The following is a 26,581-nucleotide window of genomic DNA, read 5'->3' as shown; positions in this document are numbered from 1 at the left end:
CCAACCTGTTACTCCTCAGGCTGAGCTGATGTTTGCATAACTTCCTGCAAAAAAAGCCCTTATACCATGCCAATAACTTACATGCCACTGTCACAGGTTACAACCAGCCTCTCTAAGCTGTCAGAACGGTGGCCTGGGAAGAGTGGGTAGGGACGTTGATAGGCACCCAGGAATCCTATGTTCACACAATAGGATGTTTGAAGTATAGGTTTATATACACAATGGAATACTACTTGACAATGAGAAAGAATGAAATCCGGCCATTTGTAGCAACGTGGATGGAACTGGAGGGTGTTATGCTAAGTGAAATAAGTCAGGCAGAGAAAGACAGATGCCATATGTTTTCACTCATATGTGGATCTTAAGAAACTCAACAGAAGACCACGGGGGAAGGGAAGGAGGAAAAAAAAGTTACAGAGAGAGAGGGAGGCAAACCATAAGAGACTCTCAAATACAGAGAAAACACTGAGGGTTGATGGCGGGGAGGAGGGGGGAGAGGGGAAAGTGGGTGATGGGCATGGAGGAGGGCACTTGTTGGGATGAGCACTGGGTGTTGTATGGAAGCCAATTTGACGATAAATTATATTTAAAAAAAAAAAGTATAAGTGGGCCTGACTGTTCTCCGGGGATTGCCGAGGGCAAGATAGCCGGGGCCTTCTGGGGAGTTTGTCTGTAGGCTGTAGTCCTTCGCCTGGATTAGGCTGTTTCTCCAGGCTTTTCTCATTGCTGCGGGTGGCCTGGGAAGGTGCTCGCAGTGGCCCTGGCTTCTGCTTCTTTCTCTCAGAAGCAAGTTATCAGTGAATGCAGAAAGGCTGGGGGAGGGCTGAGCTCCTTCCGGTCAGGTCAGCCGAGGGACTGCAGAAAATGAAGCAGGAAGAAACATAGCCCACGCTGTTTCCTTTCCAGGCTTGCTTCTGAAGGAGGAGACACACATACATATATGCAGACGCACATACGCGCGCGCTCGCGCGCACGCACACACGCACACACACACACACACATTTTACATAAAGGTGTTACTGAGGTCAGAAAACCACATGTAAGCTTTTGGGAAAGGAACCAAACCAAAAACCCAGAGGCCAAGGGCAGACAGCTGACAACCTGTGCAGCCCGAGGTCCCACTCCATCCCTCCTGTTAACCTGTAGTGCTGACTTAGCAAGTCAATTAACCTGCCAGCATTCTACCCCCTGACGTTCTAAGTGGCAGGAATAACACTGACCCAGCTCGGAGGGGTGCCGGGAGATTAACCTACATCTCCGAAGGGCTCATCCTCATTAGAGTGCCCTGGAAAGGCGAGGTGTTGTTATTTTTCTGAAAAGTTGCATGACTATTCATGAGCGCTCTCTGCCCCTCACCTTCCCCGGATTCTGCTGAGTGCTGGGGTAAGGCTTCTGGAACGTGTAAAACAGAAATGTCCTGGGCCGCAAACGTTCTCTGCAAATAGCTAGTTTGGTGCAACATGAAGCACTTCGGTAGTGTGTATCTACTGATGAAATGTTAAAAAACAGGAATGGCATTTGGGTGTGAAACCAGTGAAACCTTTCAAGGTGGTGGCGGGAGAAGGAACATTTAATGAGTGCCAAGCGCCCTGAGCACTGCTAATCCGATGTGACTAGGACGGGTATTTTGGTCTGTTAAAAAGTCAGTGGAAGCGGGGAATCATACAACGTGTTGTACTCAACCTTAAACTTCTACTTTAACTTAAAGCATAACTCTGTACATTTCTTTGCCAACCTTTTGATTTATGGCCGAGATCCCTTCTTTGAGGATGGTACTTGACTGCATTCCAGATCATTATTCTTCCATAAACCACATCTGCGATCTGTTACCTAAGGTTTCCAGGTTAGGATTCTTTAAAGTGGAGCAAAGACTGAAAAGTATGTTGGGAGCAGTCGAACACAATCTTTCTAGACTTTTACTATTCCTGCCTACTCTTCTACAAGATGTCTCATTTGCACGTAATCTGATAGTAATTTATTTTAACAACTTGCCTTTATGGAGACTTTCCAAAGCATTCAAGTTATTTTGTTCTTTTTGCATGCATATTTCAAGGATTTAAGTATTTTTAGTTGAGTTACATAGAGTATGAAGGTTTGAGAGTCGATGCACCTGACTTTGGAATGTCTTTCACTCCGATGGTGGGAACAGAAGTGCAGGGAAGGACAGGAAGGGCAGGTGGCTGTGAGCCTGCTGCTGACCTTGACCAACGGGCTTGGATCAGGAGGAAAGATGGTTAAACCAGCAAGTTGTTTAAGGAGAAATTGGGTAAGAGAGTTTCTCCTATATTTAACTTACTCTGTCTCATGTGATCTTTATGATAAGCCCATGAGTTTGCTACAATCATCTCTGCTTGATAGGTTCAGTATTTGAAATCCAGAGAGGTCGGATATTTCACCGAAGTCACACAGCTAGTGAGCAGCATGTTCAAAAATTCAATCCGCTTCTCTATTTGCCTATACAGGTCTCACTGAGGATTAGCTTGCGTCATGAACTGGTTTCTTCACCTGTTTTATTGAGTAAAATTAAAAAATTTGTTTAATGTTTATTTTATTTTTGAGAGACAGAGACAGAGCACAAGTGGGGAGGGGCAGAGAGAGAAGGGGAGACACAGAATCTGAAGCAGGCTCTAGGCTCTGAGCTATTAGCACAGAGCCTTACGTGGGGCTCGAGCCCACAGACCGTGAGATCATGATCTGAGCCAAGGTCGGACGCTTAACAGACTGACCCACCCAGGCACCCTACTGAGTAAAATTTTAGCAATCACACACAAGAAAAGCCATATTTCTTTTTCTTTTAATATTTATTTTAGAGAGAGAGAGAGAGACAGAGCGCGAGCAGGGGAGGGGCAGAGGGACAGGGAGACACAGAATCTGAAATAGGCTCTAGGCTCTGAGCTGTCAGCACAGAGCCTGACGTGAGGCTCAAACTCAGGAATGGCGAGATCATGAGCGACCCAGGTGCCCCTTCTTTTTCTCAAATCTAATTAAATTTGACTTTCAGCAAGCCCTACCCAGGGTAGCAAGAAATTCAATCTCAATCGTGTTTTGGGCTTCTCAGCCTAGGCTTTAAAAAAATTTTTTTTAATGTTTATTTATTTGTTTTTGAGAGGGAGAGAGAGGGAGAGCAAGCAGAGGAGGCGCAGAGAGAGAGGAAGACAGAATCCCAAGCAGGCTCCATGCCGTCAGCACAGAGCCTGATGCAGGGCTTGAACCCACTAACTGTGAGATCATGATCTGAGCCAAAGCCAAGAGTCAGATGCGTAACCACCTGGGCCACCCAGGCGCCCCTAGGTTTTTAAAAATAAGCTAAGAGTTAACACATTTACATAGAAATGTGAGCAGGGATCTGGGCTTTCAATTATGGTAATTGTTTCTTCTAAATCAGTGGTTCTCAGCGTGTGGTCCCAGAACAGCAGCATCAGCATAACCTGGGAACTGGTAAAAAATGTGAATTCTCAGGCCCCATCCCCATTCTATGGGATCAGAAGCTCTGGGCCCAGCAATCTGTGTTTTGACAAGCCCTCCAGGGATTCTGATACCTGCAGATACATTCTGATATCATACATTATGATGTAGTTTGAAAGCAATGTCACTGTATAGTTGATGGATTCATCCACCCATTCATTCAACAAATACCTATTGAATGTCTATTAGGCGTCAGGGGCTAGTGATAAAATGATGACAGGCAGAGAGGATGTCTGTCCTCCTAGAGCCTACAGTTTGGTGTTGTGCCTGATTCCCTGCTGTGGCCCTGATGCTCTAGACAGGCTCAGATATCTCTTCGTGGCTGTAACTTCCAGGCGGCAGGCTACCTCCACAGGCCGCTGCGGCTCTCCTCCCTCCACCAAGCAGGGCACTGCTTCTGAAATTCAAGGGGGCATCCAGACATACGTGTTCTTCACGGTGCTGGCAAGGAGTATCATCCTTCAGTCTTCTGCCTGGGTTGATCCCCTATTATTTTATTTTATTTTATTTTATCTATTTTATTTTATTTTATTTTATTTTATTTTATTTTATTCTATTATATTCTATTCTATTCTGTTCTATTTTATTCTATTCTATTTTATTTTATCTATTCTATTTTATTTTATTTTATTTTATCTATTTTATTTTATCTATTTTATTTTATCTATTTTATTTTATTTTATCTATTTTATTTTATTTTATTTTATTTTATTTTATTTTATTCTATTCTATTCTATTTTATTTTATTTTATCTATTCTATTCTATTTTATTTTATTTTATCGATTTTATTTTATTTTATTTTATCTTATTTTATTTTATTTTATCTATTTTATTTTATTTTATTTTATCTATTTTATTTTATTTTATTTTATTTTATTCTATTCTATTCTATTCTATTTTATTCTATTCTATTTTATTTTATCTATTCTATTCTATTTTATTTTATTTTATTTTATCTATTTTATTTTATCTATTTTATTTTATTTTATCTATTTTATTTTATTTTATTTTATTCTATTCTATTCTATTTTATTTTATTTTATCTATTCTATTCTATTCTATTCTATTCTATTCTATTTTATTTTATCTATTTTATTTTATTTTATTTTATCTTATTTTATTTTATTTTATCTATTTTATTTTATTTTATTTTATTTTATTCTATTCTATTCTATTCCATTTTATTTTTTTTATTTTATTTCACCTATGGTGGTAAAATACCAAACCATAAAATTTACTAGTTGAACCGTTTTTAAAAAATATTCATTTATTTTTGAGAAAGAGAGCACGAGTGGGGGAGGAGCAGAGAGAGAGGGAGACACAGAACCGAAGCAGGCTCCAGACTCAGAGCTGTCTGCACAGACCCCAGTGTGGGGCTCGAACTCACAAACCGTGAGTTGATGACCTGAGCCAAAGTCAGAAGCTTAACTGACCGAGCCACCCAGGCAACCCTAGTTTACTTTAAGTGAACAATTCAATGGCAATGTTTTTGCCACCATCATCGTGACCCATCTGCAGAAATTTTCATCATCCCAAAGAGAAACTATCCATTAAACAATAACTCTCTATCCCTGGCGACCCCAGGTTACTTCCATTCTCCTCTGTGCCATTCCGGACTTGCCTATTCTGTGTACCTCCTATAAGTGGAATCATACTGTATTTACCCTTTCGTGCCCGGCTAATTTTATCCAGCATAGTGTTTTCAGGGCTTACCCATGTTGTAGCAGGTATCAGGATTTTTCTTTATTTTGTGTCTAGTTAATTCCATGGTATGGGTAAGCCACATTTTCTGTATCCATTCATCTGTTGATGGACATTTGGGTTATTTCTACCTTTTGGCTATTGTAAATCATGCTGCTATAAAGATTGGTGTACTCGTGTCTATTTTTGGGCATATATATCCCTGGGAGTAGAATTGTTTGATCCTATGGTACCTCTAGGTTTAACTTTTTGAGGAACCATCGAACTGTGTTCCACAGTGGCCGCGTCTCATTTTACATTCCTACCAGCAGTGCATGAGAGTTCCGGTTTTTTCACATCCTCACCAAGACTTGTTATTTTCTGATTTTCTACAAGAGCCATCCTAATGGGTGTGAAATGGCGTCTTATCATGGTTTAGATTTGCATTTCTCGAATGACTAAGGATGTCGACATCTTTTTTATGTGTTACTGTATGTCTTTTTTGGAGAAATGTTTTTTCCAAATCCCTCTGCCCGTTTCGAAATGGGTTTTTGTTGCCGAAGTTGAGTTTTACGAGATCTTTCCTATATTAACCACTTCTCAGATACGTGATTTGGAATCTTCTCTTCCATTTTGTGCATTGTCCTGTCACTCTGTTGACAGCATCCTTTGATTCACAGTTTGAAACTCTGATGAAGGGGCACCTGGGTGGCTCAGTCGGTTGAGCGTCCGACTTCGGCTCAGGTCACGATCTCGTGGTTCGTGAGTTCGAGCCCCGCATCAGGCTCTGGGCTGATGGCTCAGAGCCTGGAGCCTGCTTCCGATTCTGTGTCTCCCTCTCTCTCTGCCCCTCCCCCATTCATGCTCTGTCTCTCTCTGTCTCAAAAATAAATAAACATTAAAAAAAATTAAAAAAAAAAAAAAAGAAACTCTGATGAAGTCTGGGATGCATGGGTGGTTTGGCTGGTTAAGCATCTGCCTTCAGCTCAGGTCATGATCCCACAGTTGATGGATTTAAGCCCCGCATCGGGCTCTGTGCTGATAGCTCAGAGCCTGGAGCCTACTTTGGATTCTCTGTCTCCCTCTTTCTCTGCTCCTCTTCTGTTCACACTATGTCTCTTTCTCTCTCTCTCTCTCTCTCTCTCAAAACTAAATGAACACTTAAAACATTTCTTTAAAATTTTGATGAAGTCCAATTTATCAATTTTTTTCTTTTGTTGCCCGGACTTTCGGTGTCATTTCCACGAAATTACTGAATCCCGTGTCGCAAAGCTTTTCTTCCATGATTTTGGCTTTTAAGGCTAGGTCTTCGATTCATTTTGAGTTAGTTTTTGTATAGTAACTTTTTATAGTATGAGGTTTGGGTCCAACTACGTTGTTTTCGCATGTGGATATCCTGTTTTCCCAGCACCTCTTTCTGGAAAGGCTGTCTTTTCCCCGTTGAATAGCCTTGGCAATCTTTTTTTTAAAACAACTTTTTATTAAAAAAAATTTACTTTTTAAAATTTTTACATTGAAGTATAGTTTGCGCAGTGTTACATTCGTTCCAGGTACAACATCGTGATTCAACAGCTCTGTATGCTGTGCTCACTGTAAGTGTAGGACATCTATCATCATTCATCACTACCACAACACCATTGATTCTATCCCTCTGTTATATATTTCATCCCCGTGACTTATTCATTCCTAAACTGGAAGCCTGGACCTCATACTCCCCTTCACTCATTTTGCCCACCCCTCTGGGCCTCTCCCCTCTGGCAACCACCAGTCTGTTCCCTGTATTTGGGAGCCTGTTTCTGCTTTCTTTGTTTGTTCATTTGTTTTGGCTTTTAGATTGCACATATAAGTGAAATCCTATGGTATTTGTTTTTCTCTGAATTCACTTGGCAGAATACCGTCTAGGTCCATCCGTGTGGTTGCAGATGGCAAGATCTCACTCCCTTTGATGGCTGAGTAATATTCCTTTGTGTATATATAACCACGTCTTCTTTATCCCTTCTTTATCCCTATTGCTGGACACTGCGTTGACTTCCCTATCCTGGCTATTGTAAATAATGCTGCAACAAACACAGGGGACATATATCTTTTCAAGTTGTGTTTTCATTTCCTTTGAGTTAAATATCCAGTAGGTGTCTTGGCAATCTTGTTGGCAATTGGCCGTATATATGAGAGTTTATTTCTGGGCTCTTTATTCTACTCAGTTGGTCTCTATATCTACCCTTATGCCAGTGCCATTCTATTTTGATTAGCGCTGTTTTGTACTTAGTTGTGAAATCGAGACGTGGAAGTCCTCTAAGTTCATTCTTCTCTTTAAAGATTGACTTGTGGATCCTGAGAAATTTAGCGGAAGACCATGGCGGAGGGGAAGGAAAAAAAATGGTTAGAGAGGGAGGGAGACAAAACATAAGAGACTCCTAAAAACTGAGAACAAACTGAGGGTTTATGGGGGGTGGGAGGGAGGGGTGGGTGGGTGATGGGCATTGAGGAGGGCACCTGTTGGGATGAGCACTGGGTGTTGTATGGAAACCAATTGACAATAAATTTCATATTAAAAATTAAATAAATAAATAAATAAATAAACATTTAAAAAATTAAAAAAATAAAGATTGACTTGGCTATTCAGTGTTATTTGAGATTACATATGAATTTGGGGATGGGTTTTTCTAATTCTGCAAAAAACACCATTGGAATTTTGATAGGGATTACATTGAATCTATAGATTACGAGTATTGTGAGTTTCAAGTCTTCTAATCTATGACCATGGTGTACCTTTCCTCTTATTTAAGTGTTTAAAAATGTATTTTGGCAATGGTTTTCAGTGTGCAAGTCTTTTGCCTTCTTGGTTAAATTTATTCCTAAGTATTTAATTCTCTTTGATGGCATTATAAATGGAATAGTTTCTTGGCTTCCTTTTTGAGTTGTTCATTACTAGATATAGAAATGCAGTTAATTTTCGAACATTGATTTTGTATGCTGAAAGTTTTCTGAATTCATTTATTGGCTCTAACAATTTCTTTTCCTTCCTTCCTTCCTTCCTTCCTTCCTTCCTTCCTTCCTTCCTCTCTCTCTCTGTCTCTGTCTCTTTTTCTCCCTTTCTTTCTGGTGGAGTCTTCAGGGTTTTCTACCTATTAGATCATGTCATCTGTGGACAGAAGTAATTTTACTTCTTCCTTTCCAATTTAGCTGCTTGGCATTTCTTGTTCTTGCCTATTGGCTCTGGCTAGAACTTTCAGTAATACGCTGAATAGTAGTTGTGAAGCGGGCATCCTTGTCTTGTTCTGGATCTGAGGGGAGAAACTTTCGGTCTTTTATCATCAAATGTGATGTTAGGTGCGAGTTTTTCATATGTGGACTTTATTATGTTGAGAACGTTTCCTTCTTTTACTAGTTTGCTGACAGTTATTTTATCACAAAAGCGTGCTGACATGCTTTTTCTGTGTCAACTGAGGAGTCTCTTTAAATTCCCTGGAAGCCACTCCAGCCCATGAGGATTAAAACGATGGCTGCCAGCCCCTCAGTTCTCAAAAGAAGCAATCAGCAATCGGAACACACAGTCTTGATATTTGGAGGACTTGGTGCTGTTGGTCACCCTTAGCTCCAACAAGCCACCTAAGAAACCTAGGCTAGCCATCCCCCCAGAGGCTTGCCACTGTGGCTGACAGTCTCTGCCAGGCAAACAGGCTGAAAGTCACTGAAATTTACCAGCCTCTTCATCAAGGTCTTGCTACAAATGCTCAGAGTGTTCAACTGGATACAGAGTTCCAAAATAGTTAACTTCAGACAGTTGCAGCCAGTTTAATAGTTGTATGGGTGCAAAGAGGGATTTCTGGAGCTTCCTATGCTCTCTTCCAAGATGTCACTCCTGGGTTGATCTCTTCCTGCTATTACCGTGTCCACTTTTTTTCCACTTTTTTCCACCACCTCGTTTAAATTCCACTTAAGTGGCTTTTTATGATCAGTCAGCTTAGAATCCCTTTCCCCGAAGGACCGCTTAGCACTTTCGTGTGGTCTTTGTTTCACATTTATTTTTGTATACTTTCTCCACCGCCGGATTATTAGTATATATATATTTTTTATTATTTATGAGATTTTTATCCAATTTATGTATATATTTAATTCTTTTGTTCTTAACAATTAGTGCTTGTTTGTTGGTTTTTAAATCAGAGTCATGCCTATAAACACAGAGGACAGGGGCGCCTGGGTGGCTCGTCGGTTAAGCGTCCGACTTCGGCTCAGGTCACGATCTCACAGTCTGTGGGTTCCAGCCCCGCATCGGGCTCTGTGCTGACAGCTCAGAGCCTGGAGCCTGCTTCCGATTCTGTGTTTCCCTCTCTCTCTGGCCCTCCCCATAGGCTGTACTTTTCATTTCCAAGACTTATGTATTTTATAACCGGAAGTTTGTACCTCTTGATCCCCTTCGCTGTATTGCCCCCTCCCCCCCCCCCCCCCAGCTGCCTTTAGCAACCACCAGTTGGTTGAAACAGACTATTAGATACAGAGAGGAGTATAGACCTAACAAACTTAATTTGACTGTAACGATGAACCAAATCACTAGATATGCTGACAGGGGAAACTTAAGTCTCAGTTGGATGTTCTTTAGAGTTAAGCTAGTTGAGGATGTATTCAACTGTGAACGAAAAAGGACAAAATTTAGAAGTCTGTGCAGAATGCTGAAAATGTCATCAAATATCAAGTCAAAAAGGCCTGGTGTAACGAGCTACTTTACAATTTCTTATCTCCTTGGAAATATAAGCCTCTCATAACGTGTAAAGGCATTAGCAGTTTTCATATTTTTACTTCAGTGTTGTTTTTCAGGGACTGTTAGTATTAAAGTAAAGGACTTAGACCTTAGCAACCACATTTGTTCTTTGTATTTCTCAAACCATTAAGGGAACAATCTTATTGTCTGACTCTCTTCCTTTTTATTCATTGATTCAACAATAATTGAGTGTGCCAGAGAGAGGCAATTTCCTAGAGAAACTGTTGTGAATAAAATCCTACACCATGCTTACATTCTAATGAGGGAGAGGGATATTAATCGAGTAATTAATGAACGACTATTAAGCTACCATTGGAAAGAGGGATGGCACTTCTGAGATGGCCTAGAGTGCAGGGACTCGGCATAAGCTAAAGGTGTGGGTGAGGCTTCTTAAGGAAGAGACGGAGGAGGAACTGAGATCTGAAGGATGAGCAGGAGGAGTTTCCTGGCCAGTGAGGCTCTGGGTGGTGAGTGCAGCATGTGCAAAGGCCCTGTGGTGAGAATAAACGTGGAGAATCTGAGGAGCCAGCAGGAAGACAATATGAATGGCGTGCCCAGAGAAGAAGATGGAGAGGCAGGCAAGGTGTGGATCACATGGAGAATCTAGTCTTTACTGGAGGCTATTCCTCGAAAATATTTTGTTCCCTTATATAGAACATGTATATATAATTGTTACCAAATTCTGAGTTTTGAACTTCTGCAAATAAGTTGGATACCTCATAACACATAAATGCAAAGGATGTGAGTCGTGCTCTAGCCTCCAGCGTTTCTCATGCAGGTTGCTGGCAACAGTTCACAGTCCCAGGTGGCTGGGGCTGCGTCTTGGGCTGCTTTTCCAGCCCTGACCTTCCCCCTGGGCTGCCTGCTTTTGCGCCCAATTGCCTATCCAACCGCCATACATCCAGTCAACTCCCGGTTTCTCTTACCAGGCCTGCTCCTCCTCTCATCTTCTCAGTAAATGGTGACCCAGTCCTACCAGTTGCTCAGACAGAAGTCCAGACTCTTCCTTGAACCCCCCTCCTTCCTACCGCACATCTAAGCCATCACCCAGTGTTGACAGCTCAGCCTTCAAGACACGTCTGAGCTCTGACAGCTTCCTTCCGCAGCCATCACTTCCGCCCTTGTCCCAGCTACCATCTGTCCTGGATGATGGCAGTCACCTCCCAACGGTTTTTTTCTGCTTCTAATCCAGCCCTGGACAGTCTTCTCTTCTGGCCCAAATGATATTTGGACTAAATGATATTTAAAAAACCTATATCAGGTCACACCTCTTCTCCATTCCAACTCCCTAATGTCTTGCCAGCTCACTCAGAAGCAGAGCCAAAGTCCCTAGCATGGCTTGGCACCCTCCTACTCACCAGCACCATTCCCATCACGTTCTCCTCGCCCATCCCTCTAAGCCACACTGGGCTCCTTACTATCCCTCCAACATGCTTAAGCTGCTTTCTGCCCCAGGCCTTTTGCACAGTCTCTTTCTTTTGCCTGGATTTCTTCCCCCAGATATCTGCACGGCGCACCGCCTCTCATTCTCTCTCTTCCTTCAGATCTATGTTCAGACGTTACTGTCACAGAGGATCCTTTCCTCATCTTTTTGTATAAAATAGGAACAGTCCCTTGAAATGTGTGATATTTCCTATCATTTACCCTCTTGTTTGTTTTCTCTTTCCCATTGTGCTCTCTTCGCTACTCTCGCTTACGTTATGTTACGTTTCTCTTTCCCATTATGCTCCCTTCGCTACTCTCGCTACTCTCGCTACTCTCGCTTACTCTCTTTCTGATCTCCAGAAAATGTCTGGCTTCCCGGCAATGACATCAGGAATGTAATTCCAACAGGACACAACCCATACTTCTCCAGGGTTTTCTAGTTCCTGAGAACAAGAACGGGAATGGTTCTTTTTTTTAAAAAAAAAGAATTCGCATGTAAATGTGGGAGAGGGCCCAACCTGGCTGCCGAGGAGAGACCATCATTGTCTGCTTTCTTGGCAGAAATTCCCTCTTACCACCTTTAACACATTGCTACCCACCTTGTGTTCCACATCTTTATGGGATATCAACTACTTGGATCACACCCATTAGGATGGCTATGGTAAAATAAAACCACAACCACCACCACCACCACAACAACCAGAAAACAACAAGCGTAGGCAAGGATCAGGAGAAATTGGAATCCTTATGCGCTGTTGGTGGGATGTGAATGTGGAACGGTGTAGTCACGATGGAAAACAGAGTCTTGTAGAGATGTTTGTACGCTCACATTCGTAGCAGCGTTATTTACAATAGCCAAAAGGTAGAAACAGCCCCTGGGTGGGCAGGGGAATAGAGAGTAGTTTCATAGGTATAAAATTTTAGTTTTGCAAGTTGAGAAGAGTTCTGGAGGTTGGCTTCATAACAAGGTGGAGGTACTTAACACTACGGACTTTACACTTAAAAATAGTTAAGACGGTAAATTGTATATTATGTGTATGTTACAGCAACTTAAAACATCTTCATCGATCAATCACTGTGAAAATATACTGGAAGATGGAACGTGGGAAAAGGGATTTATAAAACCTCACTGAATGTCTTTTGAAAGCTTACAGACCAAATTTATATATAATATTTTAGTGCTGGGCAAATGATCAACTGTGTTAACGACTAAATACATCTAAAATATAGCAGCTTAAAAATCTGCTGAAGACTTACTGTATTACTAGAAATGAATCAAAATGATATTACTCAATGTTGGCAATATTTTGGGGAAATAGCTATCCTAATATACATTACCATTATACTATTGTTTTATTACAATTTTATTATACATCGACACTTTTTTTTTTTTAATTTCTGGAGAAGAATGTGGCAACGTGCAATAAGATCTTTTATTTCCTCAACCTGGTTATTCTACTTTGGTGAATTTACTCATTCAATGAATAGTCACTAAGCATTTACCTTTGATAAATGGAGGTTCTGGGTGTGGTGAACACAGTGGCGATTGATGTCCACATCATCCTTGCCCTCAGAGCTTACAGTCTTAGAGGGAAAAACAGACACAGTCCTGGGTGTAAGGGACATATATTATTTGGTACCGAGCGTCCATATTTCCATTTTCTTTTTTCTTTTTTTAATTTTTAAAAAATGTTTTGTTGATTCTTGAGAGAAAGAGAGAGCATGAGTGAGGGAGGGGCACAGTGAGAGAGGGACACAGAATCTGAAGCAGACTCCAGGCTGTGAGCCATCAGCACAGAGCCCAACGCGGGGCTCGAACTCACCAGCCGTGAGATCATGACCTGAGTGGAAGTTGGACGCTCAACCAACTGAGCCACCCCGGCGCCCCCGTATTTCCATTTTCTGATAACAGTAGTCCAAATCGTCCTTAGGAAACATCTTTCCTCATTTCTACCATGTGAATGAATTGACCACTCACCCATCCATACCTACAAATATAAGTCTATCCTTGTATTTTACCCTTCTGGCCTCTGTGATTGGTTCGGAGATGGCACATAACTCGTGTGGAGCCAATGAGATGAATAAAGATGTTTGCCGGGCTTTCTGAAAATACTATGTTTCTTTCTCCTGTATTATGAAGGTGTGAGGTTTCCAGCTGCCGCCACCATCGCGATTCCCGGGGGCATGTCCAGACGGAGGATGAAATCGACTTCTAGAGAAAGGCAGGGCAAAAACAATTAGAGAAATGGATGGTGTCCTCTGAGCCTCTGGATTGAAGGACCTGCAGCCAGCTCTCTCCTCGGACTTTCAGTTGTGTCAGCCAGTAAGTTCTCTTTCATGTACGAGCCAGTCTGAATCGCAGGCTGTCACCTACAACAGAAGGGAAGTCAACTCATACACATTTGGTGTACTGACGGGGTGTCACATGGAGTAACAGGGGGAAGAAGTGAGTCTGGGCATTGCATAGGAAGGAAGTCCTGAGGCATATACCTAAGGAAAGAGCTAAGAAGAAAAATAGAGCAATTTATACCAAGATGTTTATAGCAACCTCTTTCCTAAGAGGAAAAAAATGGAAATAACCCAAATGTTCAATAATGGGTACATTATTAAGCACATCATGGCCTATAAATATAATGTAATACATACCAATATGATGAAAAGCCATTTAAGTTGACAAATGTGTGCACTGTTTGGATACACAGAGATGCTCAGTCTGATTTTGTTCAGCACTAGGAACTCAGTGGGATATTAACATGAAATAGTTTAATGTTTTTCCAATCTCTGTGCTCTGTCGAGTGGCGCCCCCCCTTGGGGGGCGTTAGCAACATTTTTGGCCAACCCCATGGGTCTCCAGGGACTTTCAGCTATTCAAACTCCAGGCTTAGATCTGATCTCAATCTGAAATCGACATCCTCTTCTCCCACCCAGCCTCAGCAGAGCCCAGGGGCCTCGCTTAAGAGGGTGAGGATGTGGGCTGGTATTTCAGTCTCCTCACTGCAGCCAGCTTAGAAGGAAGGCTTATTTGGAGGTCTGATTTTAGAATCAGCCTCTCAACTCCTACCCATTCTCAAAGCCCAGTTCCTGTGGTGTTGGGATTGGAAGAGGGAGAGAGGCAGAGATCTCATGACCCTGACTTGAGAGTGGACTTTCTTGGCACATGGCTGCTGGTCATCACCTTGGCATCCATATCCCTGTCTCCTCTATCCCCTAGGCTCCTTCCTTGCCTGTGGGGCCATGGGGATTGAGTTTCTCTCTTCCGACTCTCAGTTGCCTCAGGAACTGAGAGATAATGCTAAGAATCCTCATCTTGACCACTATCAGTTTCTTCTTCTTCCTCTGCCTTTAGTTACTCCAAAGCTTTTTGCCTCCAGAAATTTCCAGAGGAGAAGAAAGTGCCTTTATCAAACTCACAAGGGCCACACAACTCCCAGGGCTACTGATCAAGCTCTCTCAATAATTCTCTCATTATTCTCCATTCTGGTGGCTGCCTCATTGTGGGTCCGCCGTTCTACAGCTCAGCAAGCATCCAGGCAGAGGAGAGATGGTAGTCTTTCTTTCTCAGGCTCTGTAAGGGATTTTCCTGGGGCCCCTTCCCCAAATTGGGCTTTGTTCTAGGGGAAACCTCTTAAATGTGAACCTCAGACTCCTCCCAAGACCAGAGACGTACAGCTTTCATTTTTCCCCTTGGCAGTTGTTTTCTCATATGGGCTGGTGATGAGATAGGTGGATGTTAGTTAGAATAATGGGAGGGAGGAGTAGGGCTAATTTGGCCGTCTTCTAATAAGGCAGTGCTGGCTCCAGTATTTGGCAGACTTCTTTAGAATATTGCATACTTAGAGCCCGCTGTTTTGAGATATAGACCCTAGTGTCAATTCTGGGACAACAGTCCTAGTGAGCATCCTATTTCATGTATTGTTCAAGTCTCTTGTATCTATTGATTTTCTGTTTACTTGTTCTAACAATTACTGGAAGAAGAGTGAAGGCATCTCCTAATGTAATTGTGGGTTTGTCTATTTCTCGTTTCAACTCTGTCAGTTTTGCTTTATGGTTTTTTTAAGCTTTGATTTTTAGGTGCTTATGTATTTAGAATTGTTATCTCTTCCTGATGAAGTGACCCCCTCTATCATTGTGAAATGTCCCTTTTTATTCCTGGTGTATTTATTGTTCTGAGATCTATTTTTATGATATTAATATAGTCACTTCAGCTTGCCAGCTTTTTTTTTGGAGGGGGGTGGTATTTGGATGGTTTGTATTTTCCCATTCTTTTATTTCTAATCTACTTGTGTCTTTATATTTAATCTGAATGTCTTATAGACTGAATATAATTAAGTTACACTTTTCAAAAAATTTAAAAAAATTTTAAAAATCTAGTCAAGCAGTAACTGCCTTTTGATAGTAGTTTAGATTGTGTAATATAATTATTGTGGCACACCTGGGTGTCTCAGTTGGTTAGACCTCTGACTCTTGATTTCAGCTCAGGTCATGATCTCTTGGTTGGTGAAATCTAGCCCCATGTCAGGTTCTGTGCTGACAGTGGGGAGCCTACTTGCGATTCTCTCTCTTCCTCTCTTTCTGCCCCTCCTCCATGCTCTCTCTCTCTCAAAAATAAACTTAAATAATTATTGATATTGTTGGAATTAAGTGTGCTATGTTTCTATTTGTTTTCTTTTTATTCTATACTGTTCTTCCCCTACTTTTCCTACTTTCTTTGGATTAATTGATTATCTCCACTATTGGCTTGTTAGATATTTCTCTTTCATTTTTAATTGTGGCTCTGAGTTATACAATATGCATTCTTAACATATCAAAGTTTACTTACAAATAATATTATAGCACTTCAAGTATAGTGTAAGAAACTAACAACAGTGTATTTCCGCTTCCTTCTTATATCCTTTATGCTACCATTTTAATGGATTCTACTTTTATATAATATGTTGAACTTCTATAATTTATCGTCACTGTTTTGCTTTAAATGATCAATTATCTTTCAAGGAAATTAAAAGTAAGAAAAATGCCTTATAGTTACCTATATAGCACCATTCCTGGCATTCTTCATTCTTTTGTGTAGATCCAAGTTCCATCTGGTTTCCTTCTGCCTGAAGAACTTCATGAAGAATTATATTTCTTGTACTGTGTCTGCCTGTTGGGAAATTTCTTTCAGTTTTTGCTCATCTGACTCTTTATTTCACCTTTATTTTTGCACTGGGCATAGAATTCTAGTTGACGGTTTTCCTCTATTCCCTTCAGTACTTAAAACATATTACTCTATTGTCTCCAAGCTTCCATAATTTCTGGCAAGAAGTTTGTAGTAATTAATATCTTTATTCCTTTGTTTGTAACGTGGCTTTTTTCTCTGGCTACCACTTTTATTATTTTTCTCTTTATCACAGTTTTCAGTTTGATTATAATTTGCGTTGGTGTGGTTTTCTTTCTTTCTTCCTTTTTTTAATACTTTTGGTCTATTGATGGACACTTGGGTCACTTCTGTATCTTGACTATCATAAAAAATGCTGCCATCAATAATGCATGTATCTTTTTAAACGAATGCTTTCATTTTCTTTGGGTAAATGTCCCAGTAGTAGAATTACTGGGTCATATGGGAATTCTATTTGTATGTATGTATGTATGTATGTATGTGTGTATGTATGTATGTATGTTTTAAGTTTTTTGAAGAACCTCCCTACTGTTTTCCATGGTGGCTGCACCATTTTGCATTCCCACCAATAGTGCATGAGGGTTTCCTTTTCCCCACATCCTCACCAACACCTGTTGTTTCTTCTCTTTTTGGTTCTAACCATTCTGATAGGTGTAAAGTGGTATCTCATTGTGGTTTTAATTTGCATTTCCCTGATGATTAGTGATATTTAGCATATGTTCGAGTATCTGTTGGCCATCTGTATATCTGCTGCGTGAAAATGTCTATTCAGGTCCTCTGCTCATTTTTTTAAAATCAGATTGTTTTTATGATGTTGATTTGTATTAGTTCTTTAGATATTTTGGATCTTAACTTCTTATTGGCTATATCATTTGCAAATAACTCCTTCCATTCAGCAGGTATGTCGTTGGATTTCCTTAGCCTATTTTTATTTTTCTTTACTATTATTTACTTTATTTACTATTCTTTTTCTCTTTTTGCTGTTCAGCTAGTTGCTTCCCATTACTCTTCTTCCAGGTCATTGATCCGTTCTTTTTCCTCTAATCTGCTGTTGATTTCCTCTAGCGTATTTTTTTTTTTAATTTTTTTTTTCAACGTTTTATTTATTTTTGGGACAGAGAGAGACAGAGCATGAACGGGGGAGGGGCAGAGAGAGAGAGGGAGACACAGAATCAGAAACAGGCTCCAGGCTCTGAGCCATCAGCCCAGAGCCCGATGCGGGGCTCGAACTCACGGACCGCGAGATCGTGACCTGGTTGAAGTCGGACGCTTAACCGACTGCGCCACCCAGGCGCCCCATCCTCTAGCGTATTTTTAATTTCAGTTACTGAGTTCGTTGTCTCTGATGGGTTCTCTTTTATATTTTCTATCTCTTTGTTGGTGTTCCCAGTGAGATCTTTCTTCCACTCTTTCCAAGTGCAGTGAGTATCTTTACAACTATTACTCTGATTTTTTTTATCAGGCGTATTGCTTATCTTTTTCAGTTAGCACTTTTGCTGTTGTTTTGCTGTCCTTTCACTGAGGACCTGATCCTCTCTCTCTTCATTTTGTCTTACTCTCTGTTTGTTTTGATGCATTAGGTAAATCAGCGATATCTCCTGATCTCGAAGTAGTGGCCTTATGAAAAAGAGGTCCTATGGTGTCCTGTAGCACAATGTCCCCTGTTTACCAGAACCAGGCACTTGAGGAGTGTTTCCTATGTGGTATGCATGCACCCTAGTGTTGTGGCTGAGCTGGGTTTGCCTTCAGTCCAGTTGGCTATAATGGCCCAGTTTGCCTGTTGAGGACAGGGTTTGGTCCTTGTTCTGTTAAGAGACCAGTCTGAAGCTACCATGGGCTTGTAGATGGGCATTGTCAGCAGTGAGACCAGATGCCTACCCTCAACCCATTTGCTGGGGCTGAAGTCATACCCAATTGCAGGCTCTCTCCCTGTGCTGCCCCTGAGAGTTTTTGTTGGTGGGCAGGGCCAGCAGTCAGATCGCTTGTCTGCTGGGGCTGCAGTTGACCTGGTGTGCGTGTGGTTATATTCCCCTCTCCCCAGGGCAGGAGTCACTTTGGAATGACTCGGGTCCCTGCCAGGGCTGCTTTCTGGATGTGACATAGCAGGAGCCACTTTGGAGAGATGATTGCTGAGTGAGGTGGGTTGAATGGGGCCGATACGTAGGAGAACATGGGGGCAGTTTGTGTGGTGTTGGCAAGGTAAACGTAGGTTGTTTGTGCTTGTTCCCACGAAGGCTGGGGTAGGGGAGAGAAATAGCACCTGCCAGCTGTTTTGTTCTTGAAGAACACTCTTAAAGGTCCTTCTCCCCTCCAGGGGTGCCTGGGTGGCTCAGTCAGTTAAGCGTCCGTCTTCAGCTCAAGCCATGATCTTGCCATTGAGAGTTCAAGCCCCGCGTCAGGCTCTGTGCTGACAGTTCAGAGCCTGGAGCCTGTTTCAGATTCTGTGTCTCCCTCTTTCTCTCTCTGCCCCTCCCCTGTTCATGCTCTCTCTGTCTCTCTTGAAAATAAACATTAAAAAAAAATAAACATGTCCTTCCAGCACATGTTCTCAGATTAATAAATAAATCTCCTTCATGTATACCCCAGGTACTTTTCAGACTGCTGCCGCTATGCTGTATCTCCTGAGTTGTTGGTTGTGCTGTCTCTGTAAGGGTGGGGACTCAGTTTCCTATCACCTTGCAGCTTCCCCAGAGCTAAGCCTGCTGACTTTTAAAGTACCCAGAGTTAATCGCCCTGCTGATTGCGAAGAAAACTTGCAAAGTTAAGCCCTGCTGGCTTTCAAAGCCAAGTGTTATGAAGGCTCGACTTCCCAGTGCAGGTGTCTGGGGTGCTTGGTGTGGGGTCTGCTCCTCTGCTCTGTGCTCGTGGTGTCCCACGCACTTGTGGTTCGTCTGGACAGTTTAGTTCCTCACCATGTCTCTGTCCCTCCTACCTTTTTCAACAGGGCCTCCTTTCACAATTCACCATGGCAAGTCTGTTCTGCCGGTCTTTGGGTCGTTTTCTGGGTTAGAGTCCCTGATGTGGCTGTTATCTAGGTTTGTCACGGGGCAAGGTGATTTAGGGTCCTTCTACTTGGACAGGTTCTCAGAAATCTCCCTCAGACATTATTTCTTCAAGAATTTTTGTTTTCAATCCTACTTTTTCTTTGGATTCTAATTATATATTTATATTGTAATTATATGTATGTTATATACATATAATATATATGTATATACATATACTTGATCATGTTCCACAGATCACTGAGGTTCTTTTCATTTTTTAAGTACTTTTTTTCTTTTTGTGTTTCATTTGGCATTCAAGTTCCTTGCTGGTTTTTTTTTTTTTTTTTTTTTTTTTTTCCTGAGATGTCAGATCTGTAAATTCCACTTAGCAAAATTTTCATTTTGGGTATTGTATTTCTCATTTGCTTCCCTTTTATACCTTTCACTTCTCTCCTCATTATACTCATGTTTTCCTTTAAATCTTTGAGCTATCATACGTTTATAATGTCTGCTTTAGTGTTTTTGTTTGATTATTCAATTTTCCCTATTATTTCTGAAACTTTTACTATGGACTGATCTTTACGGATTATGTATCACATTTTTCTCCTTCTTGGAAGTCTAGTCATTTTTTATTGGCTGTAGGACATGGCAATTTTTTTTTTTATTATTGAATGCTAAATATTATTTTACTCCTTTAAAGAGTGGTAGAGTTTGATCTGACAAGCAATCAAATATTCATAGGTCAGTTTGGTCCTTTCCAAGCTCACTTTTAAGTTCTAGGTCTAGACTCTAGAGCGTTTATTATAGGGCTAATTTAGTCCAATTTCCAAGGTCTGAAAATAGTTTGTTAAGGTTTTTTTTCTTTTTTTTTTTTTAATGGGAGAAGGCAATTTTGGACTCTTCTTTTTCTATCTATCTATCTATATATATATATACACACACACATGCACACACACATATATATACACACATATATATATGTGTACATATATATATACACATATATATATATGTGTACATATATATATATATATATATACACATATTTGGAAGTCTCTTTTGATGACAGCTAAGTAAGACTATAGAGATTTGATGTGTTAAGTTCATGGGACTGTTTGGGGTAAAGCAAATTTACAGCAATGTATTTAATAGTATGAGCCTATGTGCATGAGGCAGATAGGGCTACTCTGCAAATATATAAAAGGCTTTCTAGAGAAACAGAGATTAGCTGAGGTGACGCCCAGCTGTCAGATCTACAAATAGGAGGGGCGGGGTCAGTGACTCTTAGCCTCTAATGCAAAGAGAAGCATTCAAGTGTTTGCCAAAAGGTAGGTTCCAAGCCTCCTACAAGAGAAGGTCTAGGATAGGACCTTATAATTTACGTTTTTGTGTTTTTATTATTTATTTTTTTTTTAATTTTTTTTCAACGTTTTTTTATTTATTTTTGGGACAGAGAGAGACAGAGCATGAACGGGGGAGGGGCAGAGAGAGAGGGAGACACAGAATCGGAACAGGCTCCAGGCTCTGAGCCATCAGCCCAGAGCCTGACGCGGGGCTCGAACTCATGGACCGCGAGATCGTGACCTGGCTGAAGTCGGACGCTTAACCGACTGCGCCACCCAGGCGCCCCACGTTTTTGTGTTTTTAAATGTTTCTTTATTCTTGAGAGACAGAGAGAGTGAGCAGGGGAGGGGCAGAGAGAGGGGCGGTGAGGATCTGAAGCGGGCTCTGTGCTGACAGCAGAGTCCAACGTAGGGCTCAAACTCAGGAACCGTGAGATCATGACCTGAGCTGAAGTCAGACGCTTAACTGACTGAGCCACGCAGGTGCCCCATAGTTTGCATTTTAATAGGCACCCTAAGGTGATTTTGATACAGGCGTTAATATGGACTGTTCTTGGACAAACACCAGCTACGGATCTCAGGCACATGGGCAGGGGCCAATGAGAAAACACTTGTCTTTTAGGACCGGATGGAAAGTAAAGGAATAAGGAAAGGGTAAGAGGTGACAGGGTACTGGGTGCAAAAATTACTTTCCCTTGGTAGGCTGCTTAGACCGTATAGAAAGTATGCCTCAGTGGGGCGCCTGGGTGGCGCAGTCGGTTAAGCGCCCGACTTCAGCCAGGTCACGATCTCACGGTCCGTGAGTTCGAGCCCCGCGTCAGGCTCTGGGCTGATGGCTCAGAGCCTGGAGCTTGTTTCCGATTCTGTGTCTCCCTCTCTCTCTGCCCCTCGCCCGTTCATGCTCTGTCTCTCTCTGTCCCAAGAAATAAATAAACGTTGAAAAAAAAATTAAAAAAAAAAAAAAGAAAGTATGCCTCAGGATTAGGTGGCTGAAGGCCTCCTACAGGGAGAGGTTCAGACACAGGAACAAGAGAAGCCCTGGAGGAGAATAGCTAGAGTCAAAGCAAAATAAAAACCTCACTTTGCTGGCTGACACACTGGCAGCTCCAAATACTGATTTAGATGAACCCTTTACCTCTGCGGTGATCTAGCCTTTTTCATGAAATACTCGTCTCTGTCCCAGTGAGCTCTCTAGGGACACGATTGTAGCTTTGTAGTCCTTCACGCTGGGTTGTTATATTGGCCAACTTGCCTTAGTGCTGTGTTGAAGAGCTCGGTAGAAACAGAGAGTGGGGTTGATCTCTTCATCAGGGTTCCTAAAAGCCCTATCTCCGCAAGAATTCAAGAATTCGGGTCGACTGAGTGCTGCTCAGAATCCTTTATTAATTCCCCCTTGATGTATCACCAGTGAGGAGTCAAATCTTCCTATTTTCTGTCCAAACACTAACCACCACTGGGGCTTGGAGCAAAGACGGAAGCCTTTTAACTACAGATAAAGGAACTACACAAGAGGAATCCGTGGGGACAAAGAATGAGTCCTCTGACAAAGAGGCCTACTGTGTGGCTTCTTCAGAGCAGGAGGTGCGCTTGGATCTGTGAGCAAGGAGGAAACACTGGATTAATGACACTGAAGAAGAGAGAATAGAGGTGAAACAACGGGAAAATGCCTTGGTGGATTATTTTGTGATCTTTGGTGACTGAGTACCGCTCACAGTGCCGGGAAGTAACCCTGTTCAGAGGTGACTGGCAGTAAAGGGGGCAAAAAATGTCAGTGGAGAACCAACCTGCCATGTGAGGAGTCAAGAAATTGCAATGCTTAGGACTTTGCAATCACAGTTGCAAACTGTCAGTCGCAGGTCTATGTTCTTAGAAGAGTTGTACTTATGGAGCATCTGGAGATTATTTATTTTTCTTTTCTCTCTGCATTGTAGCAACATTTCCCAAATGAGTTTTGCCCAGTATTTACCCCGTGGGATGCTCCTTTGGAAAAGAGTTTCATGATCAGATTTTGGGGGAACACTGCCAACTCTATCTTCCTTGTAGATGTACGCAGAAGGCGATTCAACCAAGAAAAGAAAAACAAAATACAAAAGCTATACGTTTGCTTATGTACGTTTTAAAGGATGGCAGGAGAAAACATTAAAAATGGTTGTCTATAGGAGAGGGAGGCAATAGAAAGTAGACTTCTTCGAATGTACCTTATTTTGTATATTTAATTTTGGGGTTATGTAAATATTATGGAGAATTCTAAAACAAAGCTGAATAAATTTAAAAAAATGAATTGCTGGAAATTGAAAGTAAAGGAAAACAAATGAACCTGTTCCTGGGTGGGACATACTTCTGAAAAAGATGTATTCCAATTGACTCTAAAGCAGCAAATTTTAACTGTAGATCCCTTCTGGGGATATGCATCAAGCCAAATGACCTAACCAAATAAGAAACCCCCCAATATACTGTTTCAGTAATCATATTGTTGATAGTAAGGTTGATATTGTTATTTGGAGATTTTGTGTGCATTATTACAGGAAAAGTAATTATGCTGGTGGTGTTGAAAGTTGAAATTTTTTGGCATGGTTGAAAAGAAACACACATGTAAAACTGACGATGTTATGTACAAACCCCATAGCCCTAAATTTGAATTGGAAACATCAGTATGAACTCACAATGCATTTTATCCTCAACAACACAAAATGTGTTTTTTAGCTCTATCCATCCCAAACCCTAGGGACAAAGACCAACATGGTAGCAGTAAGCATCCCTCCAATCTAGATTATGTTCTCTAAATGTCACTAGAAGGAACCAGGAGTCTTCAGAGAAATGCCTGCATCTAGGTCTGGGGTGCAAATGAGCCTGGAAATTTTGTCATACCGGAAAGAAAAGACGCTATGAAATAACACTAGAATGATGTCCACAGGACTGAAGACCTAACTTGAACAAGTTCTTAATCAAAGATGGGACAATTTTAACATTAATAAGGATCATGACTGCAGTATTTAAATCTATAGGCTCATAATGACATCAAAAAGAAGAAACGTTCATTGGATATCTTTGGAGGGTTTCAGGGAATCATTTCATTATTTTAAAAACAAGTACATTAAAGAAAAGAAGCAGAGGACTATTTCAGGTTTCTCGTATGATCTGAATTTCAGAATAACCAAATAGTAGAGTTCTTCTTTAAAGGAATTTAACTGATAAATGAAAAAGGGATAGCAAACTTAAGATATGACCAGACAATGACTATCAGTGGTTGATGACATTACAGAGAAGGAAACCATCAGAATCATGTGCCTCCTGAAGAAGTAGTCCTGGGAAAAAGAAAAAAAAAATTAAGTTAAATCCGATCAAGACTCTAAATCTTACTAGTGACTTATAAGAAATACAAGGGACAGAGGAACAGGCTAAGTGTTACCACAGAGGTATAATCAAAAAACCCAAACTGGAAAACTTTACAAGACAATTGAGACTCTGTTTCTTCAACAAATATCTTAAGGGGAGGAAAGAGATGGGGAATACATTGGAGGTTAGAAGAGACTTAGAAGATATAACAAGCAATTGGAACATGTGGGTCTTATTTTGATTCTGACTTAAATGAACTGTACGTGGAAATAAACAAAATGTAAATAACATTACAATACAATCCAGGAAAAGTGAACACTGACCGACTTTGATAATAGTAAGGAATTATTAGCATTTTTAGGTCTGAGGATATTAAAGATTGGAGTTCTTTTTTTTTTATTTTTTTAATGTTTTTATTTTATTTTTGAGACAGAGAGAGACAGAGCATGAGCAGGGGAGGGGAAGAGAGAGAGGGAGGCACAGAATCCGAAGCAGGCTCCAGGCTCTGAGCTGTCAGCACAGCCGACGCGGGGCTCGAACTCACGGACCGCGAGATCAGGACCTGAGCCAAAGTCGGCCGCTTCACCGACTGAGCCACCCAGGTGCCCCTCCTATTCTTTTTTCTATTAAAAATTGATGTGATTAATAAATATTTGTTGGACGAATGAATGAATGAATGAGGGGTTAAGTGTGTTCCTCCTTTGGTTACACAAGGCCCAATGCAAGAACAGGTTTGACACAGATGTATAAGGAACATTAAAACCTCACAGAACTTATTTGCAGAACAAATCACTTTTGAGCCAGGCCCAGAGTTGTTGGATGACTTTCCAGGACCAGGAGGCCCGTAATGAGTACAGTCAGAACCAGGTCCTAAGCCTCCTACTTCCGACGCCAGGTCTTTGGCTTTGTTACTCTGTCTAGTATCATCAGATACATCTCCCAGGCTTCCCAGGAATGGGGGTAGAGAGAAGATGTGAGGAAGGGGTGGGGAGAACGGCGGAATTGCTCTTTGGTTTGTTTTTGTGCTTATTTCCTATTTTTATCGTATCTTGGAATTTCATCTAAAATTTGCCTCTGTACCAAAGTCCTTTAAAGGCAGTGGCTGTGTTATCATTTTTGTCCCAATATCACCAAGTACAATGTCTGGGGGGAAAAAATTAACCTCTATGAAAATTCAGGGTGTCGGGTCACCCAAGAACAACCATCCCCATGAGCTCAGTGGGTCAGACAATTTTCATAAGAGGAGGAAGAGTTGCCACGATAACCCATTTTTCCATCTGCAGCCTTTTGCTTTCTGTCCTTCACAAGCTGGGATGATATATCTTCTACGACAGGCTAAAGAAGCCATCCTGAGTGTTGGATACCCAGTCCCGGCGAGGTAGCATCTTACCGAGGACAGCAATGGTGGCCATGTCTCCCAAGACAGCACAATCTTTCCCAGAGACGGGAAAACATAAGATGAATCTCACCAAGGCCAAGGAGAGAAGATCGCCCACTCCCTTACTGCTCCAGACCTAGAGGCACAAGGCTAGAGTTGCCAGGAAAGTTACTGTATTGACAGGCTTCACGTTTCAGTTCTGTAAGTTTCTAAATTTCATCTTGGCTCTTTGGGAAGTTCATTAACATGCCTTTGCACTAACTTCTTGGAGGCAAACGCTGTTTTGGTTTCTTAAAACATTCCTCTACAAATCCCTTCGTGGTTTCAGGCAGAGTCTGGGTGGGCAGCCTCCCCATTTCTTCCCTGGGAAAAAACCCTGGCCATCTAAGACAGATGGAGGCACATTGATTGAATCTAAAGCTACTGAATAATAAAAACTCATGCAAAATAAATGCGCCCAGAGAAATAAGCTTTTCCGTAGCAGCCCATTCCATCATATTTTCCTGACGGCCCATCTAATTTATGATGGCAATTCCATGGCAATTCCTCTTAATTTCCTATTATGGGTAATTTATTTTTTCCCCTTCTGAACATGCAGTATAAAAGTTTTTATTGCACACATAAGGGACCAGCAGACAGCCTCCGACACTGAGCTAATGCCAACACAACATCTTGAATTGCCCCTTGGACATACGCTTTTGAAAAAGTTAATCAGCTGAAAGACTGAACCGCAAGACAGTTTTGACTAGAGTCCCCATCTAAACTCTGCAAGGAAAAGTTTTAGCGGTCACAAGGTGAAAGATTTAGGTTAAAAATGGGACGCCCTCAACCATAGATTTTGGAAACAAGTCACACCATTTTCAGGCAGATCCAAACGAATCTTCCAACGTCACACTTTCCATTTCACCGCTGGGCTGACAGGGCTTGCCCCTGGTCATCTAAACACTCTTTGGTACACTGAGGAACAGAACGGCCATCAGCACCGAGGGAGAGAACAGAAGTGTGGTCGTTGGCTGAGTGGAACACACGAGACGGAACCTGGACTGCTCCACCCG

General features: G+C 41.5%; 1 long non-coding RNA gene across 1 annotated transcript; it reads left to right on the top strand.

Annotated features, from left to right (window-relative positions):
- Nucleotides 1-1,364: 1,364 nt before the first annotated feature.
- On the top strand, nucleotides 1,365-26,581 carry LOC121023178 (uncharacterized). Its single transcript, XR_005787269.1, has 5 exons — nucleotides 1,365-1,375; nucleotides 6,499-6,504; nucleotides 13,471-13,653; nucleotides 25,483-25,727; nucleotides 26,448-26,581. It is a non-coding gene; the product is annotated as an uncharacterized LOC121023178 (long non-coding RNA).

The sequence above is a fragment of the Herpailurus yagouaroundi genome, unplaced genomic scaffold (assembly GCF_014898765.1).
Source record: "Herpailurus yagouaroundi ecotype Mexico unplaced genomic scaffold, PumYag 530, whole genome shotgun sequence".
NCBI lineage: Eukaryota > Metazoa > Chordata > Mammalia > Carnivora > Felidae > Herpailurus > Herpailurus yagouaroundi.
The sequence above is the reverse complement of the archived record's forward strand: the minus strand, read 5'-3'. Positions and strand labels throughout refer to the sequence as shown.